The sequence below is a fragment of the Pinus tabuliformis genome, chromosome 7 (assembly GCF_031772625.1).
Source record: "Pinus tabuliformis cultivar Carrire ecotype Pingquan chromosome 7, CPIR1, whole genome shotgun sequence".
Taxonomy (NCBI): domain Eukaryota; kingdom Viridiplantae; phylum Streptophyta; class Pinopsida; order Pinales; family Pinaceae; genus Pinus; species Pinus tabuliformis.
In genome coordinates this window covers 1,706,572,428-1,706,598,253 of record NC_142293.1, presented here as the reverse complement: position 1 = coordinate 1,706,598,253, position 25,826 = coordinate 1,706,572,428, and positions in this window count along the sequence as shown.

Sequence of the window (25,826 nt, the reverse complement as noted above, 5' to 3'; positions counted from 1 at the left end):
AAATAAAACATTTATAAAATATTTTGATTTTGAGATTAGTTATGGTTTTTTAGCATGTAGTATTGATAAGTCATGAGCTTAAAATATATCTAAACGCTAAATATCCCAACGTGACTCATAAAAGTATGTGATTATGTTTTCCTTAACTTTACATTTATCCGTTTAAAAGAATATAAATTTTAGTGTCAAAATTATTATATGTAATATGGTAATATTTTTTTATTTTTTTAATACACTTACAAGATGTAGAAAAAATAGTGATAGAATGTTTTTTAAGACTTTTTTTTGATATATTTTAAATGTTCTTAGATAATGTTGAACTGATTTATACATTCAAAAACACAATTATAATTTTTTAGTGAATTTCTAAATTTACATTCTTTAAATTGTATATTTTATTTTTTTAAGTATATTTAATATCTTGAAAAATATTTATTAAAATTAAAATTATTTATATTTATATTTTCAAATCTAGCCGTTTCTTAATCAATTATAGCCTTTGTCTAGTCTAGTCTATTATAGTTGTTTTCCAGTCAAACCTAGCCGTTGGAAGATCTGTCATCCCTATTTAACATGTAGCCATGATCTGTTTCTTCAACTTGTCCTGACGATGAACCACACTCGTTGATTCGAAACGCGTCGACAAAAATTTTCTGATGTGATTTTTCCGAAAAATATTTCTATAAATTCTTATAAAGTTGAATAAAAATAAATATACCCAAATTAATGAAAAAGTCAGTAAAATGGTTATAGTAAAATAGAATGAATCGGCCTGGAGTATGCCATAAAACTGCTTCTGCTTGGCTAAGAGCTCGTCTTCCTCGGACGTAAGGAAACAGGTTAACGGCCCAAGACCCAGAGGCATCTGGCAGGAGTGAAAGCCTGCTCCCTTACGGACCACCAGCGGGTTATTACAGGTGGCGTGGTTTTCCTTGATAACGGTGATGAGTCAAACCGACATTCGCGGATAGCAGCCAGAGATGGCTGTCCTCACTGTTGGTTTGACACCTGAGTTTGATAGGTTTTGCCACCTTCGGAAAAAAAAAAAAAAAAAAAAAAAAAGTAAAATAGAATGAATACACATTTTCCCACATCCTCAGAAGTAAAATTGTGCCTCTTTTAATGAAGAAATGCTAGATCATGGTTGAAGATTGAATTAATGAATAAATGTCATTGGTGCACTGAAAAACGTGTCCTCATATGCTACAATAATATGACTTTCCTTGTTAGTTGCCACATCAAAGATGTAAAAGTGTGATTGATAAGACAACAAAGTACAAGATTGTTCATGAAAATGATTGATGAGCAATGTGGGTCATTACACTTGAAATGAGATAAGGTTTGAGGTTGCGAGGGAGATCATGAGAATCCAGATGTACGAATGGACCAACAAACATAGAAAATGAAAAATCATTTCCTAGTACTATCTAGATTAAATTATGACATAGTGTCTGAACATATGACAATTCAAAACATTTTTTTTCAATTTTTAAATTAAATAATTTATATTGATAATTCCAATTAAAACCACATAAAATTTGTCATTTCATTATACTCATCTAATAGAAAACTAGAAATAATAAATTTTGTAAAATACAAAATATATTTTTATTTAAAAAATGAAATTAATATAATAAAATTTCCCGAAATTAAAAAATACTTTATTACAAAACAAAAAAATTATTAAAGTCATACAAACTTCACTTACAGCCAATTACAATATAACTACCTCTCTTCAAGTACAAAAATACCCATTCATTAATGGTATCACATAAATGCCTATAGAAACTTTTCAATACAAAACAAACCCATGTCACATCACCATAAATGCTTTTAGGTTATAGGAATCAAAGTCCAATGAAGGAATGCATTGATTTATATCGGTTTTATCAACAAATTAAGGGCAGGTTACACAACACTCACGTGAAAGTTAGGTTGAGAATTCTTTTTGTTTCAAACATAATACCTACTTAAGTCACTTTTAAAGTAAGGTAAGATTCGTACAATTTGATGATGCATATCCATCCTCATGCAACATTAAGTGTTGTTTGGCAAGGTGGATAATGTTCACATTTCAAGATAGTTATTACTGAAATATCAATCAGGGAGTGGAAGTACTATTTAAAAAAGAATTTATTGAAGGAATTTGTTGATAATAGAGGTAAATATTAAAATTTAATTGTTTTTCTGACATATGGATAATATAGATAAATATTGAACTTTTATGGTTTGAATGAGATATTGATGCAAAATTCAAGAGATGAATAGTTGTAACAACTTGAATAATTTTTTGATGTGAGTTAATTTTTTGATAAAGAGAAGATTGTATTTACAACTCTGAAATTGACAATAGCTATCATTTTGTGATGCGTCTTTTACATGATAACATAAAGTATCGTAACAACCCATAACCACATATTAAACAATCTTCTCTCTCTTACACTTCCCCCGCTCTACCTCCTCCCCATCACTCTCTCTCTCTCTCACCATATCCCTCCCTCTCTCATTCTCTCCCCCTCCCCCCACCTCTCTCTCCCTCTCTCTCTTCACCCCCCCCATCCATATGATGGATAATTTTCACTTTATGTAATCAATGCTATGTGTAATGTCTAAAATATTTTACATTTTAATTTTTTATTATGAAATGAGTTATGGTTTTTCGATATGTGGTATTGATAAGTCATGGTATTGACCCTTGATATCGTAACAAAACCTATTTACAAGTTAATAATATCCATCGTAAAGTGGGGGTGAGTATCCATGGTTAAGAAACTTGTTACATTGTAAGTTTATTGTAAGTATTAAGTTTTTATGTGCTTATTAATTAAATTTAAATATGGTTATGGAATCATTATTAGTCTTTTCCAACGCATGACTCTAACAATCGATTTGTGTCCTCATAGCTAGTAGCTTAGCATTGCCAAATGCAAATTATAATGTTTGACTTTGAATAATAAATATTTATTTTTCAATATTATTAAAAAAAAACAATTTTCAAACATTTGATTGGACCACAACTTAAAGGTCTTACTAGCAACCTTTGCACAATATAATGCCATGTGGATAACTTCCTTACATATTTTGTGCATAATTTATGGATATGGCTGCAATATTCATGCATGATTTTTAGATATTTGTGTAGTGATTTTTTATTCTTAAGCTTTGTAGGAAAACCATCCAAAAATAAAATACTTGAAAATAAATTATACTCAAGCAAATAACATATAGACCACAAATTACTTCCTTCCATAATTTAAGCAAGTCTTTGCATAAAAAATGGATAGAAATAAGATGTAAAAAATATACTTACAGGAGTTACTCCCCATCATTATTTATGTTTTCGCCAAAATTTATGCAAGTTCTTTGCTTGAGCAAGCACTTTACTTATGGACTTCACATCCAAACTAAGATTGGTTATTAAGAACCACCCGCAGTGCAATGGTAAAGCGTTGTAATGCTCAGCATGAGGTCACTTGTTCAAATCCTGTGGAGGCTAGTTTGACCCACGTGGCACCCAACCATTGGTCCACATAAAAATTCCAACAACCAATCAAAATCCATCACCCCTAAACAAATCCAGTGAAGCCACTTGGAAGCCTTCCATTGTCCCGAGGTACATAGTCAACTTGCACAATCATCTTGCTGAGTTATTGTATAGACTCCCTAGTCAACAGTCCTGCACCCAACCTGAAAATTTTTTACATGTTTGGGAAAATGATCAAAACATGATATCGAGAGCATACGATATTGGTTTTGAGCGATTCAAGTTGCGTTGGATTCATGTCACTGAGATCTACGTTTTGGCACTGGTTTCGAGTGCTTTCGAACACTTTCATTTTTTATCACTTAACTGATCCCTTGGATCAATTAATATGTCATTATCATGAATTATATTATCTAGCTAAATTTATGGGATAAACCTGTCAAATAATTATGTTCGATGACAAATTATTCTAATTCTAATATTTGTTTCCACCTATAATACTGAATATATATATATATATATATATGTGTGTGTGTGTGTGTGTGTGTGTGTGTGTGTGTGTGTATATATGTATGTATATGTATGTATGTATATATAATTATTTTATATATGTTTAAACTTATGTTGAAATAAGTTGTTTTATCCCTAGTGATAATGAATAGTATAATGACTACCCATACCACCACTACACAATCCATTCCTTCATAAACACATATAATTCCTAGTATGTCATACAACGTTTTTGTTGGTTATTATATTTTCAAAACTTGATGTTATCAGTATCAATAGTAGGTGGAAAAGGAAGGTTGTAGAACTTCATCATTGAAAGTAATTCTTAGCTATCATTTTGTTATAGGAGAATTTCCAATTTTTTTCTTCAAATGATTTTTGTCTTAACCTCTATAAATCATGTAGATATTACTTATATATAAATATGATCCCCATTGCAACTTATATGCAGCCACTATGAAGGCTATTTTGGATCGTAGTATCTAATTACAACTCAGAATAACCAAGATAAACTCTTATCTATAAGCAATGAATGATATACACAGTGCATAATTTTCATGGATATTGTTCACTGAAAATCATAGTTGTCACTTTAGAAACACGTCGTAATTATTGTAATGATCCATATATTTGATAACACATCATTATAACCTTTTTATTGATTTCTAATGACTTAACTTGTATGTTACATGATATTTTTATGATTGCCGCTATAGACTGATTGTATAGAGCTAGATAAGGTTCATAATCTTTATAATGACACCATTTTTCATTATGGGTTATTTTGAGACCTATAATGTCTGCTAATACAAAACCTCTTCATCTGATAACGATGATCAATCACTTGTCTCTTGCTATAAAAGTCGACTGTTATAATTAGTTGTTATGAGCCAACAAGAATATATGTTTGTCTAGCCCTGGCATTACCCTACCTCACCTTCCTTGTTCAGTCTTCCTCACGTTTAATGCAAAAATTGAATACATGTTCTTGTCACACACTTATCCAGCAATCACCTTTCTCTATCACACCACTATAACTTATCCAACTTCGGATGGTGGAGTAGATGGTGGAGCCACATAGGCCTATAACTACAAGGTTGAATTAGCATGTGTGTATGAGGAGGGGGAGCTGAATAAGAGGTATTGGATCCTTAACTTCAAAATGCCACCGCCACAACACTCTGATCAATGTTGCTAACATCAAGTACTCTGAAGCACTTTGAAGGATGTTGTCTACATCAATGCTTTGTTCTACAAGTCGTTGGCTCTTGGTTTTGTCTCTACACTACAACTCGTTATCTCTTGGTTCAATCCTTGCCCACTCTGAAACACTTTGAAAAATGTTGTCAACATGAATGCACTCATTATTTCTTGGTTCACTCTCCCTGAAGGAAAGGACTTGCTACTTTGCAACTTCTCTGGTTTAGAAGAAAACCAACATCAATATAAAATTAATTTAAAACAGGAAAGAAGAAAGATGTAAAACATTCTGACACTTAATTATTGACAAAAATCCCATCTCTCTCATTAAAATAGATGACATCATTTGTATATCTCAAAACACCAACCACTCATATATCTAACTTATTATGATTAAGAACCTTAAAAACATAGAAAGGTAACATGAAACCAAAATCATTTGTATATCTCAAAACACCAACCACTCATATATCTGACTTATTATGATTAAGAACCTTAAAAACATAGAAAGGTAACATGAAACCAAAACCATTATAGCAATAATTTTTTTTAAATAATTAAAACTTATTTATAATAAATAATAAAATAATTAATTATTAAATTTTATTATAGTAAAATGATTATATACAATTTTATTTATTTATTTATTTTTTATTTTTATTTTTTTCGGATCAAAGTATTTATATTACTTTTAAAAAGATAGTTATACACTTTTAGATTTCAGTACAGGTCTGCCACTTAGAAAACTAGACTAATAGCATAAATTGAAAATTTTATGATTGTCAATATTGTTTTTTATCTGAGAGTCTGATAAAAAAAAAAAAGAATTGTCCATAACATAAAAAAACAAATACTATACTTAAATTCATAAAAACAACATTAAAGTAGAGTGTTGTTGCACAGTTTTGTCTTGTTGGTCTTCAATTTGTTGGGATTTCCTTTAAGCCCAATGGTTGTGGCTCTTTGTTAGTGTTAAATGAGGAAAAATTCATGTTTGTCAGGTTCTTGGCAAGAAGAGTGACCTTTCTATTGAGTTTATCAACCTTCTTGAGTAGCACTTCCATGCATATGATAAACTTTTGTTGTGTGTCTCCTTGTCTGCAAGGACTCTTTCCATTAAGGTTTTTATGTGCCAGTACAGATTGACAGTTTGCATGTAGGAGGTTGTTCTAGCCTTGGTAGAACTACCAAGATCCACTATCCATTCCTTGGTCTCCTACTCCATGTGTCTATCAGAGATGAATCTTCGAGATTGTCTGACTTGTTCCTCCACATCAAAAATATCCCTTTGGACAATTGTTGGGATTATGTCCCTATAATGTTCCATGTTGTCGTAGCAGTTGCTTGGGCTAGCGTGTGGTGAGCAAAAGATGGATTGAGATTAGAAGGGGGAGTGAGACTGCGTCATCCTCATCTTCCACAACATTGAGGCCTTAATGATCTGTTCCTAACCATGATGGAGGGGACAAAACATGGAGTTGGGGAAATACTATAGGACCCCTCTTACAAGTAGGGTGAAAAAGTAGAAAATTAATTGAGAGAGTAAAGGAAGGACTAATAGAGAAATGCCTAAGAGGGTGAATAAGTTATTATTGCAAGAGAGTTGAGGATTGACTAGGGTGGGAAGAAACAATGTATGAAGGAGAAGAGAAATATCTTAAGGAGTGAACCCAGAAAAGCAAAAAAGAACCAGAGGGACTCCGAGAGGATCAAAGTGAAAGGGAAATCGGGGAGAGAATAAATAAGACAAAGAGAGATGTGATAATTTAGTTCTGAGGAAAAACAAGTCCCCTAGGATGACTAAACCTAGAGAGCAGATGAAAATCCAGAAACACATAAAGCCAGAGACATAATTCAAACTACTTATTAGAATTTCTAAAACTGAAACTAAATTCCAGATTGGTATGATTAAAAGCCTGAACTTGCAATTGTTGAAGACACCACGAGATGGCTCTAATGTTGAAGTGATTTGCCTAAAAAAGCTTCCGCAAAGAAGAAAAATAGACCCCTCGTGCCTCAATAGTTCCATGGATCAACTTTATCAAACCAACAACTCCAACCATATTCTTCGCTCTCCATAATCAATTAAATATATGCATACAAAAACATTCCAACATTACAATTTGATCCTCAATTAACCACCTCTTAGCATAATTCGCATATTTCTCAGCATTAATTCCCATAATAAATATTACTCTTCCTCCGCAATTCAAAATCCAAATCAAATTTACCATACAAAAGTTAATTATTAAAATAAATATAATATATATAAATTGAAAATAACATCATTTCTTTTCTATCTATATATATTAAATAAAAATTATTTCGAAATCGTTTAATATTACAATCATGATGCTCATACCATTATAATTGGAATTTATTTATTTTATTTATAATATATATTTTTAAAACAATGTTTTTAAGTGTGGTTATTTTAAAAGATAAATATTATATATAGGTCTATTTGATCTTTTTACATAATATAATTTGTTAAGATATAGAAAGTTAGCGTTTAAAAAATTTCAAGAAAAAAACGAGTATTAATTTGTTTTTATAAAAAAATGTCATTTATCCATAGTTTAATATTAGGAAATCAATTTTTATTATTATTTAAATTTATTTATTTGTAAGGTGATTGTTTGAGGCCTTATTATGGGTTCTTTAGTAACTTCCATTTTTATTATTTACTAATTTTTTGGTTTTTAATTTTATTTCCTTTTATTTAACTTTTTTATTTTTGATTTTTGATTTTTTCTATTATTTCTATTTTCATCAATTATAATTTTTTCACACTATTTTCAATTTAAACTGACTTATTATTATATTAAAAATATATTTTAATAAATTTAATTATAAACAATTCTATATATTAATAAAAATAAAACACACACATATATATAAACAATATTAGTTAATCACATTTTTTAATTTCTGGTGATGGCATTCAATACTACAATATTTTAGTAGTTATTTTATTTATGAGATGAAATCTTTGTCTTTGTTATTTTTTTGTTTAATTAAGCTATATTTAAGCTAAGCCCTAAATACTAAGTGCTAAACAATAATCAATAATAAAAATATATGATATATATCATTTAAAAATATATAAGATTAAATTGATCATAAATATTGGAAAATTAATTATTTTTAACATTAATAACTCAAAAACAATAATAAAATTGCATTAAAAAATATATTATATTAATTTTTTCTTAAAACATAAAATTTATGTGTTTTTTCTATTTCATTGATCAATAAAAATAATAAATAATAAAATTATAAATAAAATAAATATGAAGTTATCTAATTGAAATGAATAATTCATGTAAATACAATATATCTATAATGTTTGTAGAGATTAAATAATTCATGAGACAGGGATATCTCAATATGCAATATAGTATCTGATACAAACCTTATTAGTAAGCACTTGAGTGCTTGATTTCCCACCAAAATTTAATGCCTTCCAAATATGCCATATAGTATCTTCTTTAGTTTAGAGGTCTTTAGTTTAGAGGTCTTTTATGATATATGCAAATATAGCACTAAGAGGTTTTTATGATCTATGCAAATGTGGCATGGTTAGTGATGAATTTATAAGAAGTGTGATATGGAGCTTGATTTTTTTAGACACATTTTATAAAAGTGTAAAAAGTGTGATATATACCGTAGTCTTATTGTCATTATTATAGATAAGTGATTTTGTGTTTTGTAATAGGTCATTAGGTTAGAATGAATATGAATAAACTATCTGAGCAATAGAAAAATATTTATGGTAATTTTACAATTATATTTTCTTTTCTTTTTTTTGCTTAAGCAAGAGTCGAACCTTCTCTTCATTTCTCTGTATAAAAAAAATTACATAAAATACAAAAACCCAAGGTGGAAAATGGCTAGAGATAAGGCTATCTCTAGGCACCTTGGGAAAAGAGCTAACGACTCGCGACCTAATCCAAGAGACTACTGAATCACTCGACCCATCCTCCAAGATCCAACGAGCATGAAACTAAATTATTCAAAAGTACGTGACCCCTTCCCACATAACAGTGTAATTAAAAAGGAGATATGGCCCACACAAAACAGAAATCGGGCCCGCTAAGGAAACCAAGTATCTGACCCGGACCCCCCAACATGCACAGTGATCCTGGGTCGTTAATCCTCCACTGCAAGATCCAACGATTGAAATAGATATCGAGTAGAAAAGAAGCCAAGAGAATACATGCCCGATGAGGGCGATATTCTCTCTCCGGCTAAAGCCACGTGTTGCGTGATGAGTGGCATCGGGCTCATTTCTAGGAAACCACTTTCGGAGTTGAGGGCACCCGCTGAACCAAAAACCACCTTGAGGGCAGTATAGAAGAACTAGTGGTGGACATAAAGAAGAAATAGATATTATACCTAGAAGATTTCGGGTCCACTGAGGAAGCCATGAATCTGACCCGGACCCACCAACATGCACCTTGAATCTCGACCATTGATCCTCAACCATTTGATCCAACGGTTGAGAGGGATATCGGATGGAAGAGAAGTAGGAGGAATACCCGCCCGATAAAGGCGGTATTCTCTTTCCTTCTTGCAACAAGTGTCAATCAATGAGTGGCATCAGGCTCATTTCAAGAAAACCACTTCAGGTAATGAGGCTTTCCGAAAACCTGAAAACCATCATAGCTGTGGTATGAATTAAAAAATCGCTAATTTGCTATGTCCATTGCCGACATATCCATATCTATGGTAGGAATTCCACTGTTCCTTCTGACTGGAAACTCCCCACCCCATCTCCCTACAGAGCAAAGCTGAGTTGATCCATGGAGAAAGATAGATTAAATAAATTCTCTTGTTGTAAATCATCGCCCACCCTAGAACCCTGGGTCTGAGCTGTTCTGGGCTGATATAGCTAACAACGGGTTGAATGTCATTTTCAAAATTACCTTAGGAAAACCACTTCCTGTTGATTATGAATCTACTAAAACCCAACTGTTGCGATCTGCTAGCATCCCCTGTTCTGATGGATTTCTCGGTCCACATTCGCTTAGTTGAGACAATCATCCCTCAATCTACCCTGGGGAACCTCTTGCCATCTATACTTATTGCTGCTCTTAGCACAGAGAGCGCCTTTATTGGCTAGTATATCCGCCAATTTATTGGCAGTCCTGCACACATGTGTGAACCTTAAGGTTCTCATGTTCTGAAGGTGGAGATGGATTCTTTGATAGACCTGAAGAAGCCTCCAATGTCTCGAGACTTTTTCCGAAGCCGAACCACAACAGATTCTCTTGACCGAATTGATAATCAACTCAGAGTCTGCTTCAATTATTATGTTCTGAAGATTGTCGTTCTTTAGGATTTCTAAACATTGCTCTAGGGCCATTAGCTCCGCCATATTGTTTGTGGCTCTTCCCAAATTACAATGAAAAATGTATTGTATACAGCCCTTTTCATCCCTTATCACTCCCCCATAACCAACCATGCCCGGATTTCCTTTTGAGGCCCCATCTATGTTACATTTCATATATCCCTGAGGGGGTGGATGCCAGAAATCTTTATCAGTGACTGGTTGCCCTACCAATCTGTTATTGCCCTGAGGAATAAGCCCCTACATACCTAACTAAAGTAGTATCTGCACATCAACATTTGAAGGGAGGTTCTTAGGGGGTATTTGCATTAAAGTCCCAACCGTCTCCTTGAGTTGTTTTAAGATTTGTTCCATGATACTCTGTGAGGAACCCTTTTTATTTTTGAAAATTCTATTGTTGCATTCTTTCTAGTTGTCCCAAATTAGGAAGCTAGGAGCTAAAGCCCAAGCTTTGTTTACCGTTTCATAATCAGCGAAGTTTCTCCTCCAATTCTCTTAGGGTATTGGTAATGCTTCCTCTGTCCCTATCTGTTTGTCTGAATATTGAGGCAATCCCATCCCACAATGTGGAAGTAAATATGCAAAGGTTGAGAAGGTGCTCCATAGTTTCTTCTTGTGATTCGCATAGCTGGCATCTGGATGGGCCAAAAACACCACTTTTCTAGATGTTCTCCCTGGCCAGAATTTTCTTATGATGCACTAGCCACATGAACAGTTTGGTTTTCATCCATCCTTGGTTCTTCCAAAGATTCTTCCAAACGCCATCCGATTTTGTAGAATCAAACTCAAGGACTATGTGTTTTACCTATTTAAGGTTAAAGGTGCCTTCATTGTTATTTCCCCATCTTAGTTGGTTAGAATCGGCTGATATCAGGATCTTTCTTTGATCCAGGATGGCTGTTAGAGCATCAGCCTGTGCTTTCAAGAGGCCATTATCCCTATAATCCATTTCCCTCCAAGTTCTCCATTTTCCCCCGCTATTTGTCTGATCCCAAAATTCATTTACTTGGAGTAACCCTTTGGTGTCAGTATCATGCTTGAGATCTGCAAAGTATTCTCTTAACAGCCTAGATTCCTATTGCCATTTATCCCCCCAAAACCATGCAAGGTCTCTAGCTCTAGTTTCCCAGAAGCTATTTCTCTGAACTATGCCTCTATTCTCCCAAGCTTTATTCCAGATTTGGGAGCCTTTTATGATTCCATACATTCTTATATGGTCCTTGTCTTGCCAATTACTTGCATATTTCTGGTTCCAAATTTGTGCCCAATGAGCATCTGAATCTTGTATCCATCTCCACCATAATTTTGCCCCCAAAACCTTGTTTAGAACTTCAGGATCATCCAGTCCTAAACCTCCATGTGATTTAGGTTTACATATCTATTCCCAAGAAACCAAGGCCCATTTCTTCTTTTCTTCCCCTTTGCCCCAAAGAAAATCTCTTTGGATATTTCTGCATTGTTGCATAACTCCTTTTAGAGCTGGAAGGGTTGAAAACATGAAGATGGGAACTGATTGAAGGACATCTTTTATAAGCACTAGCCTGTTTGCCAAGTTCAAAGACCTGCTTGTCCATTTTCGAGTTTTGTCCTACAACTTATTAATCATGGGCTCCCATATTGTCTTGTTCAGAGGTTTGTCTGTGAGCGGTACTCCCAAATATTTGGATGGTAGCATATCTCTCTGAAAAGCCTAGAATTCTGGAAATGTTTCTCTGAATAGCAATGTTAGTGTTGAAAAAGAAAATCTTTGATTTGGAGAGGCTTACCTCTATACCCGCCGCCATAGCAAAGTCTCTTAGGATTTTTTTATAAGCCAGTGCTTCCTTGATCGTGGGAATTGTGGAGTACTAAAGAAGGTATGTTTTTGGTAATTATTTCAACATCTTTTCATTAGAACTTATAAACCTTTTGCATCATGAAATAGGAAAATGATAAGGAATTGTAATAAAACCTGCGAGATTAATGTGCAAAACAAAAACACTGACAATTGTCATTTTCTTATGCAGGAAGAAGGAAAAATGAAAAACTGTCGTTCCAAAGGAAAGGACAAGGACGGGTTAACCGCTGTCCCTTTGATGGGGAACCGTATGCAAACAAGGCAAAACAAATCAAAGTGAATCAAACCTGGAAAGGAAGTGGAGATATCGGCTCGGCGCAAGAAAGAAAAGAGATAACTGAGGACTAACGGTTCGGTGAATCCCTCAGGATCCTTTGATCCTGAGGGATCGCTGCTTTAACTATTTTTGCACCTAGACACCTCTGCCTTCACCATTATAAAAGGGGCAGCACTGTTAGCTTGAAGGGTCTGTCGAGTCCGTTATGCTTTATGTAATTTCTCTTAAGATTGAAACTTTGATCATCGAGTCTCATTGAGAACTGATCTACTATAATTCTGTCTTATGCATTAATACAAACTCAGTTGCTATTTCATCTCTAAGTCTGGAATAACTTCAAGCGGTGTACCCCTGGAGGCTAAGGGCCCGGCCCTGGAGGACACTTGCTCCTGTACTATTACGTTTGGTTTATGCGTGGTTTGCTTATCAGTGTTATTTGGTAATTTGATATCTTTTGTTAGTTTACATCACATGCTCTATTATGTTTGATTTGTTAAAGTTTCTGAAGACATAACCATTGTATTAACTTTGCAACGTATTATTGTTCTTTTAAGCACTAATATAGTATCACCGGTCTTTACAGAATATTGTTGTTGTTCAATTACAGAGCCTTTGTGCTATGCAATTATTCATTGATATTACGGAATTCATCTTAGCGATTATGTTCTTTGCGATTGTTGAATCTATAGACATTGTTGTTCCATTCTGAAATACAGTCATAATTTTTATAACTGAGATTGATAACTGGTTTACCAAGATCAGGTTACTATTAAGGTGTGTCGTGTGCATATAGGGTTTTCAAGCACTGTTCTATAATTCATCATTAATCAGTGTTGTTCCATTTTTGTGTGTTGTTCAATTCATCCTTAAGAGTGAAGGATTGCCATTTGATTCCTGTAGGTCACGACTAGTGCATTTGATCTTGTAAATTAAGGTGTTCCTGCTTGTTAGACTTAATTGTTGTTACAGTTTCATGTTTGTTGTTCCATTTCAAGTTTGTTCTATTTTTTATTTGTTGTTCCATTTCTTATCTGTCGTTCCCTTTCCTGTCATTTGTTATTTTGGTGTGAAGAACGATCCAAGGATGTAGTGAGCATTGACATTTACTGTCTGGCTCCTAGATCCACGATATGTTCTCTGATTTACTTTAGTTCCATCAGTTTACAAAGGGATGAGTTACTGCTACTAAACCCTTGACTGATAAATTGCTTATTTTTCTGAATGTGTGGTTTAATCTTTTGAAATAGTTTGCTGTAAACAAGCATCCGTTTACTCTTATATTTTTGGACACTATACTGCTAGCATTACTATGACAAATGATAGCCTCAGACTGAGACACTCTTTGAAATAACAAAACGTTCCTGGATTGACAAACTAATGTGAGGTAATTAGAGGTGAAAGAGACCCTTTTTATAGCTCGACATTTTGGCGCCGTTGCCGGGGAAAGGGTGTAGCCATTTGTTCTTTTTCAGAGTAGTGTGAAAACCTGCTAGGGAAGAATTGGGTTTTAAAAACGGAAGGTAAGAACCTATGTGTGGAGCATGTAACGGATTAGTTTTATAACAAAACTAAATCAGATATAACATAACTGTGATATAATAGAACGGATGCTTTGTTGTTCCATTATAACAGAACGGATCAAATAAATTGCTTAGTTTTATAAAAAGGGTCTCTTTCAAAGAGACCCTTTTCAAAGAATCTGTTTATCTCACATTAGTTTGTCAATCCAGGAACATTTTGTTATTTTCAAAGAACAACAAAGAGACCCTTTTCCAAAGGAACGACATTTCTCTGTTCTGTTGTTCCTTTTCCAAAGGAACAACATTTTTGATTTTTGTTGTTCCTTTTCCAAAGGAACGACATTTGTGTGCTTTGCTGTTCCTTTTCCAAAGGAACAACATTTTCGATTTTTGTTGTTCCTTTTCCAAAGGAATGGCATTTGTGTGCTTTGTTGTTCCTTTTCCAAAGGAACAATGTTTTCGATTTTGATGTTCCTTTTCCAAAGGAACGACATTTGTGTGTTTTGCTGTTCCTTTCCCAAAGGAACAACATTTTCGATTTTTTGTTCCTTTTTCAAAGAAACGGCATGTGTGTTTTCTGTTGTTCCTTTTCCAAAGGAACAACATTTTTTATCTTTTCACTTGTATTCTTTTGCTCTTCCTCTTTGAAACAACAACATCCTCATATTCCTTTTACTTATGCTTGCTCCCCTTGTTGTTTTAAATTAAGGATGCTTACTATTCCTGTTCTTTCAAGTCTTTTGGAATACAGCTATGCACTTATGCAATGGATACAAAATCACAACATACTGAAATCAGGTGAATTATAAAATCGTTATTTTTATAAGAAATTGCTCTGAATTGGTAAAAGGACATAGGGAAGGACACACTTACCCATTATCTTTTGCTGTCATTGTTTCACTAACTCTGCTCTGATTGGTTATCTTTATCATGTTGGTTCCTTTTAAATCCTCTTTGATTATTATTCAGGAATAGGAGCAAAGGGTTTATATCTTCCTATTGAGATGTTAAGACTTCTTCCACCATTCCTACTCTTAAGGAGTGTTGAACCACCCTTTGTGTATAAATGGGAAAGTACTTTATGAAAAAGAAAGAAAAAAGAGCAAACTGACTTGTTTATATAAAGATGTCAAATGCAGGATAGGGGGTCTCAACAAGAGCCAGCCTACCATGATCATGAGGAAGAAAGTGAAGTGGCATTCCCACTATGGCCACCACACCAAGGATATGGTCCAAAAGGTATATCAAATAAAGAACCCTTGGAACAGGAGGTCTCATCACGAGCCGGCCTGCCCACCTTTCGCTCCTTCCTCGTGAATGGCATTATGGCTAACTGGTCACCAAGCCAACATAATGGCCTACATTTTGACATCACACAACATTTCCTAAGCATACACAAAGGATCATGGTTCCATGGGTGAAATAAACAACTCTGCCAAGGTTATGGACACCTGTCGGCAACAGAGCACTGTTAATGGTATTGAAGTCACATTATTTACACCAATAGGTAGTTATCAACACCCTTTTGTTTTTTATACCTTAGTAATCAATTACATAAGATGGATGTATATTATTTTCCGAACCATACAACGCATGTAAATCTATTATCACCAATCATGAAAAAACAATTGACAATCACCGCATGAGACTCGGTATGCACGGCAGATGTCCTATCCTCCCAGCCTCGCATCATATCACAGCAGTCTCTTACGTATTAAGCGTTCCAACTTGACACCTCGATTTTAGTAATCTGCCACTTTTGTAAACATGGCATATTGCCATACGCTGTTCCTTTATGACTCTGCTTCAGAACATAACGACACGTCGCTCCTTTATTTGACGGTCGGGATGGCCTATCACATTGCGGGGGGGGAGGTTAACCTCATCATTCCTTGGATGACGTGTCAGACCACTATTCAGGAAAGTGCTTACTTGGGAATAGCACGGCTCAACGGTATACTATTTTTTATGTTTTGCATGACTTGTTGTTCCTAAGCCATTTCCATTGTATACTCTGCGGCATTAGATTTTGAGCGAGTCTTGCATCTATCAGCCTCTCTGTGTTTTAACAGCGTGAACAGCTGCCGTTCCATTGTCAAAACTCTGAGATTTTATAGCAAAACCATAAACATGGGAGGAAGACCGATTCAGAGAGAACCGCAAGTGTTAACAGTCTCTGATGCTGCACGGGAAATCCTGGCAAGAGCAGGGTGGCTAACTTATCTCAATCGCCTACAGGAATCCAACGAGACTGTAGCAATTGAATTCTTGCAGAACTTGCAAGAGGATCACTCCACAGTGAGGGGGAGACACATAGCAGTCACCGATGACATAATCACAGAAGTCTCGGGACTGCCAGCCGCTGGACCTGTATGGACGTTAAAGAAGGAGAGATTGCAGAAGATTATAGAAACCTTCCAGGAGGAAGGCTAGAGCCTGACAATCAGAGGAAAGGGGGTTTTACCAGCAGCATTAGGAGAACCGTGGGCGGAATTGGCAAAGACCATTCAAAGCTACATCACCTGTGAAGGAAGAAAAGACGTGGTAAGACCACGACACCTTAAACTTTTAGCTGTGTTAAAGCAAAAACGCTCTGTAAATTTACCTGCATTTTTGAATTCACTACTTCATGACGTTGCACGGAGCATAAAAAAGGCACAACATGTAGAATCAGTTGTTAGTCATCATGGGTTGATACGGTTAATAGTCAGCCATAGCCTTACCCAGTAGCAGAGTAGCTGAGAAGAGCTAATTGCTATGATAGATGAAGGATTGACCACACCATCCCCAAAACGTAAACATGCCACCAGTACACCTGAGCGTCCAGAAAAACGAAGGAAATCAGTCCGACTAGCACGGCTAAGAGGGAGGTTGGGAAATCCCCAAGAAGATACTAGCCAACTGGTAGAGATAGAAGATACAGGGGATGAGCAACCCCCACGATTAGAAGGAGAAGAAAATGAGAAAGGAATGCAGGAAAATGAGGAAGGAGAAATGGAGGAAGGAACCGAGCAATCTGAGCAGGAGGAGGAAACGGAACAACAGGAAGGCAGCCCATTGCAGGATCCATTGAGAGAAGATGAATTGGCCAAAGTATTGGCCAATATGGGCGAATATGGCCAATCTTCCAGCCCATCAAATCTCCATGCTGAAGAAGAACCAAAAGAACACTCTGCTCAGGAGGGAAACGCACCTGAAGAATCACATGCAGAGGAGGTAGAAGAGGAGAGTCAGCCTGTTCATGATGAAAACATGACAGGAGATGCAGAACAAGAACAATTCGTTCCTAGCCAGACGAAACCAGAAGAAACTCTGGAAGAAGGGGGGGCAGAAAAGGAAGTCACCCAAGAAATAACAGAACCAGCTAGGGTTCTTGCCCCGGAGTAGCCAGAGCAGAGCAACAAAGAAGCACCCCAGAGAAAAAATCAGGAAATTAATCCAGGTCATAGTCCAGGCCGCAGCGAACAGTCTTTTGTTCCTTTTAAGGAAATTGAAGAAATTAAGAAATTATGGAAAGAACATCAAAGACTACTTAATGTAATAGTTCAGCTTCGACAGCAGATCAGGATTTTGACAGCAAGGAAAAGGGTAAAAAGGACTTCGGGAAGGAAACATGCAACCACTCTAGCAAAACCCCTCAAGACAAAGGAGCGGGGGACCAGAGTCCACCCTGTTGTTCAAAACCTGTCGAAAAGCGGGCTGTTGTTCCAAATGTTGTTGAGGAACAGTCTACTGTTCAAAATCAAAAGGAACAACATTTGACTGTTACCCATGTTGAAATTCAAACAAATGATATATTGACCTGCGATAAAGAAATTCAGACAGAGGCACCACCCTCGGGAGTGATACGGGCCATGAACGCAAGACAATGCAATAGGAAAATTTAGGTAAAACTCCCGGTCTCCACCGCCGCATGGGAAAGAGATCCGAGAACGGTAACCCTACGAGAGGGTTTGACGCAAGCTCAGCAAGCAGCAGAAAAGCTCATAGAGCAAATGGTCCCTCGAGAAAGGTATGAAGAGCTACAGCAACAGCTTAGGAATGTCAATCTATCCGAAAGCCAAGCCTTTGAAGGGTGGCGAAGGGAAGAAGAAAAAATCGCGAAGGTAACTCGTAGGTTAGATATAGTTATCAAGCAGATGGATACCTTATGTTCTTTGTACAATGACGTCCTAGCATGTAGAGCCCCTACTAAGAATTATGCCTTGTTTTTAATGGAACGATATTTGCAATTGAAAATAAAGGCTGTTAAAGCAGGTGCTCCCATACAAATTAATACCATCGATGATTTTATAAACTGTTGTAAGCACTACGGGGTAAAAGTTCAAAGACTACTGTGTGAGTTTTATTTGCATAACCTTGTATTAGACCAGGAGACCGAGCTGAACCCTGACCCTTTTGTTGGGATATCCAATTACAGGCATTCATTTCATTTGGGTTTAATCAAATTAAATGGCTTAAAGCCTATAATGCTTTCCAAAGGCAAGAAAACGGATTAGATTTGTGGGTAAGAGCTGAGCCTAAGGATCCAGTACAGTTGTGGAGAGAACATAGGAACCTCATGAAGACTCCAGGTGTAATTGAAGCATTAGGACCCATTCACACAGCAATCAATCAACAGGGAATATAATACTTTTTCACTATTAAAGACCTTGCCATTGATGCGGCTAAATTTCGATATCAAATCTCTAATCCGAATATCCAACTCAGGGAACCATTTAAGTATGAAAATTTTAAGTTAGCCGCCAACCGCTTGCACCTCTATGGCAAAGTCATTTTGAGGGCAGGGCCATCCTGGTTAGGATATAGGTTTTGGGGTCCAATTATTTGGCACCCTGCACCTGGGTACCAAGCCCTGTATGAGATGCCTGAGGTCAGACAGGCCATTTCTTTGAACACCTAGTTATGCATCATGGCTGTAGACCTCCACATGAGATTCCATTTCCAGCCTACTCTCTCACTGCCTTACATGTCAACTACAATGTTTTCACAAGGGCATGAAAAAGGGTAAGCAGGGGGGTGTGTGGAGTACTAAAGAAGGTATGTTTTTGGTAATTATTTCAACATCTTTTCATTAGAAATTACAAACCTTTTGCATCATGAACTAGGAAAATGATAAGGAATTGTAATAAAACTTGCGAGATTAATGTGCAAAACGAAAACACTGACAATTGTCATTTTTTATGCAGGAAGAAGGAAAAACGAAAAACTGTCGTTCCAAAGGAAAGGACAAGGACGGGTTAACCGCTGTCCCTTTGACGGGGAACCGTATGCAAACAAGGCAAAACAAATCAAAGCGAATTAGCCTTGGAAAGGAAGTGGAGATATCAACTCGGCGCAAGAAAGAAAAGAGATAACTGAGGACTAACGGTTCGGCGAATCCCTCATGATCCTTTGATCCTGAGGGATCGCTGCTTTAACTATTTTTGCACCTAGACACCTCCGCCTTCACCATCATAAAAGGGGCAGCACTGTTAGCTCGAAGGGTCTGTCGAATCCGTTATGCTTTATGTAATTTCTCTTAAGATTGAAACTTTGATCATCGAGTCTCGTTGAGAACTGATCTATTGTAATTCAGTCTTATGCATTAATACAAACTCGGTTGCTATTTCATCTCTGAGTCTGGAATAACTTCAAGCGGTGTACCCCTGGAGGCTAAGGGCCCATCCCTGGAGGACACTTGCTCCTGTACTATTACGTTTGGTTTATGTGTGTTTGCTTATCAGCGTTATTTGGTAATCTGATATGTTTTGTTAGTTTACATCACATGCTCTGTTATGTTTGATTTGTTAAAGTTTCTAAAGACAGAACCATTGTATTAACTTTGTAACGTATTATTGTTCTTTTAAGCACTAATATAGTATCGCCGGTCTTTACAGAATATTGTTGTTGTTCAATTACAGAGCCTCTGTGTTGTGCACTTATTCACTGATATTACGGAATTCATCTTAGCGATTATGTTCTTTGCGATTGTTGAATATATAGACATTGTTGTTCCATTCTGAAATACAGTCGTAATTTTTATAACTGAGATTGATAACTGGTTTACCAAGATCAGGTTAATATTAAGGTGTGTCGTGTGCATATATGGTTTTCAAGCACTGTTCTATAATTCATCATTAATCAGTGTTGTTCCATTTTTGTGTGTTTTTCAATTTGTCCTTAAGAGTGAAGGATTGCCATTTGATTCCTGTAGGTCACGATTAGTGCATTTGATCTTGTAAATTAAGGTGTTCCTGCTTGTTAGACTTAATTGTTGTTACAGTTTCCTGTTTGCTGTTCCATTTCAGGTTTGCTGTTCTATTTCTTATTTGTTGTTCCATTTCTTATCTGCCGTTCCATTTCCTGTCATTTGTTATTTTGGTGTGAAGAATGATCCAAGGTTGTAGTGAGCATTGACATTTACTGTCTGGCTCCCAGATCCACGATCTGTTCTCTGATTTACTTTAGTTCCATCAGTTTACAAAGGGATGAGTTACTACTACTGAACCCTTGACTGATAAATTGCTTAGTTTTCTGAATGTGTGGTTTAATCTTTTGAAGTAGTTTGTTGTAAACAAGCATCCGTTTACTCTTGTATTTTTGGGCACTGTACTACTAGCATTACTCTGGAAAATGATAGCCTCAAACTAAGACACTCTTTGAAATAACAAAACGTTCCTGGATTGACAAACTAATGTGAGGTAATTAGAGGTGAAAGAGACCCTTTTTATAGCTCGACAGGAATGCCCTGTAGCATAGTGTCATCTACAAATTGTTAATGGGTTAAAGCATGTCCGTTCTCGGATAGTTTGAGACCCTGGATCTTACCTGCTTCTTTAGCAGACTTGATAGCTCGGCCTAGTCCTTCCATCATAAGAATAAAGAGAAAGGGGGAGAGAGGATCTCCCTACCTGAGGCCTCTTGAAGGATTGAAGGTCTTTGATGGAGAACCATTTACCAGAATTGAAAAACTAGAGGTAGTCACCAGGGCCATTACCCATCTTACCCAGTTGTGGTCAAATCCATAAGCTAGAAGGACCTTCCTGATGTAGGCCCATTTTAATTTATCATAAGCCTTTTCTAGGTCCAGTTTCATAATCATTCCTGCCTACCTTTTACTTATCATTGAGTGAACCACCTCATGAGATTGAATGATATTATTGAGAATTTGTCTGCCCTCCACATATCCCATTTGCTCCATAGAAACCAGAGTAGGAAGAAGGGGTTTAAGTCTGTTGGAAATTATTTTGGAAATTATTTTATACACCACATTGCATAAAGCTATAGGTCTAAATCTATCTGGTGTCATAGCATTGTCCTGTTTTGGAATCAAGGAGATGAAGGATGTGTTGAGCGCCTTCAATACTGTTCTATTATTCCTGGAGTCCTCCACCACATTCAGTATATCTTGCTTGACAATACTCCAACATGATTTAAAGAAATCTACATTGAAACCATCCGAGCCTGGTGCTTTTCCATTCTGCATATCTTTGATGACTTCACTGACCTCCTCTTCATTCACCGACCTGTTAAGATTATAATTGTCTTCTCTTGTTACTAGCTTAGGAATGTGCTTTGTGAAGTCATTGATAAATTGTGATCTATCTAAGAGAGGTTCCTATGCTATGCCTTGAAAATGTTGGACCAAAACAACTTCTATTTCTTTGTGTGTATTGAGATGGTTGCCTAGAATCCTTGATTGTTGAGATCCTATTGTGAGACCTGTGCTCCACTGTAGATCTATGGAAAAACCTTGTGTTTCTATCCCCTTCTTTTAGCCATTATACTCTTGATTTTTGTCTCCAAAATATTTCCTCTTGTTTACATAAGTCCTCCCATTCATGTTGATATTTGTTAGCTTGTTCATTTCTTTCCCCATCAAAGCCATCGGTGATTAGGGTCTGATTAATTTCCTACATTTTCCTTTCAACAACTTTTTTAGCTTCAAAAATGTTACCAAACTCATTCCTATTCCAATCTTTGAGTCTGATTTTGATATGTTTCAATCTTTTGTGTAATAGAAACATTCTCATCCCCTGGATCTGCAAATCTTCTTTCCACCATTTTTCAATGTTTCTAATAAAGTCTGGATGGGTGAGCCAGATATTTTCAAACTGCAAAGGTCTATTCTTTGGGGATCCTATACAGGACGCCTCAAGTTGAACAGGCCAATGGCCCAAGCCACCAAAGGGGAGAATCCTCGCTGTCATATCAAGGCCTGTGAGCATAAGGTCCTTTGAGATAATGAATTTGTCTAGCTTTGCGGCTACTTGAGACTCTCCTCCTCTTTTGTTGTTCCAGGTAAAGAGGCCATTACTTGTATCTGTGTCAACTAGCTTCATGTTGTTTATAAAATTCTGAAATGCTATAGAGTCTCTGCCTAGAGTTTTGGTCCCACCCTTTTTTTCTGACAGGGATTTGATCATGTTAAAGTCCCCTCCCAAAATCCATGGTATTCCTGAATGTCTATCTCTGAGATCCTCTAGAGAAGTAAGGAGTTTGAGTTTGTCATTAGGTTTATGTGGACCATAAAAATTTGTGATTAAATAAGTTTCCCTATCTCCCAAAGGTTGAATAACCACTGATAAATAATTCCTAGATGCTTCAGCATCCACTATGCCTATTATTTGAGGGTTCCAAAGTGTGAGAATACCTCCTGCTGTTTTGTCTGCTTTGACTTCTAGAAATTCATATCTATTAAGCCATTTACTATGTATTTCCCTTATTTTTTGAATTGAACATTTAGTTTCCTGGATGAAAATCATGTCTGGTGTTTCTTCTTTCATTCTATTGTTAAGATTCCTTTGCTTCCTTTTACTTCCTAGACCTCTAATATTCCAAGATGTGAGCTTCATTAAGAAAGATTTGTAAAAGAGTAGCTGGTTAGATCTTTCATCTTACCTGAATCTATAATCAATTTTCCACATTCTATCAGTAACTCGTTTTGTTTCTTTCTACCCCTTTTCCTTCCTGGGTTTCTAGGAGCGAGTCCTGATGTAGTTTTCAAGGTTTTCACCCCTTCATTGTCCTGTCTCTCAAGGTTTCTTTTACCTCCCAACCCTTTTGTCTGAGTTCTCCATAGAAACGGTTGTTGCACTCTATTAAACTCCTCTTGAGGTAGTGAATCCATACCTTCCGTGGTTCCCTATTTCAGGAATTTTTCCAAATCTAGATTTTCTCTTTCAAGAATATCCTACAGTTCATGATCCTCCGTTTCCACCTCACCCGGGGTCATTTCTTGGTCCATTTCAAGTTCCATGTTGCTCATCATAGTCTCCTTTTGTTGGTCAATAGTCAGTATCTCCTCCGTATTTTCTTCCTTTTCCTTCTCCCCTGGGTTGTCCTCCATGGTTTGATTTTCCTTTTCTAACTCCTCTTCTTCTTCTAGTACCTTGTACCTGTTCTGGCTTGTCTGCTTTTCCTCGTTGTTGTTTTTTTTTGGTAATCTTTTACCTCCTTTACTTTTATTTCCCACCTTGTGAAAGTTATCAGTTTCTTTCCCTGCTATAACTTTATAACTTTACTTCTGCTCTCTGTATTGTTGAGAGGGCAGTGCCTGAATAGGTGCCCATGTTCATGGCATTTCGGCATCTAAAAGAACATGTTCATAATCCACTGCTTGTACCCATTCTTCATCAAAAACTTCTAGGATCACTTCATCCGGTAGAGCTCCAGAGAGATCCATCTCCACACATATATGGGCAAAGGAAGTGTACTTTCCCCTTCTAGTTGCCTCAGATATTTTAACAAAATGCCCTAGTTTGTTTCCTATTGCAGATAATGATTCTGGTTGCCAGTAATCTAGTGGTAAGGAGTAGATCCGTACCCAAACTGGGACCGAAGTGAAAGTCTCGTGCTCTGGGACAAAATTCATCATCCAAGGCTACATATAGAGGCCTACAACTGCATAGAAGTAGGGCCCTCCTTCAAACACCCTGTCTTTATCCTCAATGTTAGTGAAAACTACAGTGAAGAAACCCTTTGATCCAAGGTGTAGGTCTATGTCCCCTTTAGGTTTCCAGTGATTTTTAATCCATGCCTATAGCGCCTTCTCCGTTGGCCATAACCCCATGAATTTACAAATGATTGCGTAAGTCGCCATGTGATCCCTGTGCGCCTGCAGTGCTGGATCACTTAACACCACTCTGGGTATGATAGTGGTCTTAGGCTTACATGGACCATTTTGTTTTTTGTTTTCTGCTTCCTGATTCTTTTTCTCTTCCCCTTTTTCTCTTTTGGCTTCCTCCCTCCTATTATTCTGCTCTTGTGAGTCTCTGTTGTCCAGTTTCCCTCCTCCTGAAAAACCTTTTTCAGCCTCCAGTGGTTTCTTGCCGCGGCTGGAGACTGCCTGACTGTAGGAGGGAGTGGTGCTCCCCCCTTACGCCCCTCCATGGCGTCCAACACTTGATTTATTTCTGTAAACCCTAGCTCTTACCAATCCGCCCAGTTCGTCTCCAATTTCTTCCTAAGTCAATTTTACAATTATACTTTCAAGCATACTAAACTTTGTAATTTATAAGAAAATATTTGCATTTTTTTAAAGTAAGTCATCTTACATGTAATTTCATATATAAAATTTTGATATAAGTTCACCAATACATAATCTATAATAAATATTATCTCATAAAAATAAACATCATGATGATAACCATCTAACAAACATAGATATCATATAAGATACATATTCAAATTCAAATGACAATTTTTTTGCAAAAAAAAATTAGCATTGCATCTTCTAACATTATTTTATATATGCATAAAATAATAACATTATTCTATATAAAAATAATCTCAATCAAAATTTATATGCAACATTTATGCTAAGTAGAATTTGATTTTCCTAGTTTAATCAAGATGATATACCAATATCTCATATATATATATATATATATATATATATATATATATATAATTTTAATTTATTTTTTTTAACTGTAATGGGTATAATTTATTATTGAGGTATGGTTGGGCCTAAGCCTAATCAACCGTCTTTACACAGCTTTTCCTTGCATCTAAATGCTTCTTGTTCAATTCTGCGCTTGAATTAAGGAATACAATATGAGGTAGCGTTGTTATCATTGATGTTGAGAGCTCCCGGTGCTATGAGACATCCTTTGTTTGCCATTTCATCCGCCTCACTATTCAAACTTATGAGAATATGGTATATTTTGAAGGAAGTGAAATCTTGCAGAATTATCTTTAACCTTTCCAGAGACTTGTTGAGAATAGCATTGTTGAACTGGTCGTCCGAGATGATCTTCTTGATGAGAATTTCAGAATCTCCGAATGCTTGGCATTCTTTGATGCCTTTATCCCGGACTATTTGGCAGGATTTTATGAGAGCAAGGAGCTCTGCCTGATTGTTTGTGCGTATACCAAGCCCCCAGCAAAAGCGAACTTTTCTGGAATTGTCTGAGAAGTAGATGACTCCTCCAGCTCCCGCAGCCCCCGGATTTCCTTTGGAGGCACCGTCGAAAAAGATTGAAGTTGTGTTTTGGATCTTCCACCAAGTTTGAAAGCCAGCTTCAGGTTCACTAATTTTCCGAGATGGAATGGGGAGGGGAGGGGGGAGGGGATGGGCTTTGCTTATGGGATGAGGGCTATGAAGGTTCAACCATGCCTTTTCTGAGGGGAGGAGGGAGGAGTCTGATTTGTGGGAACGC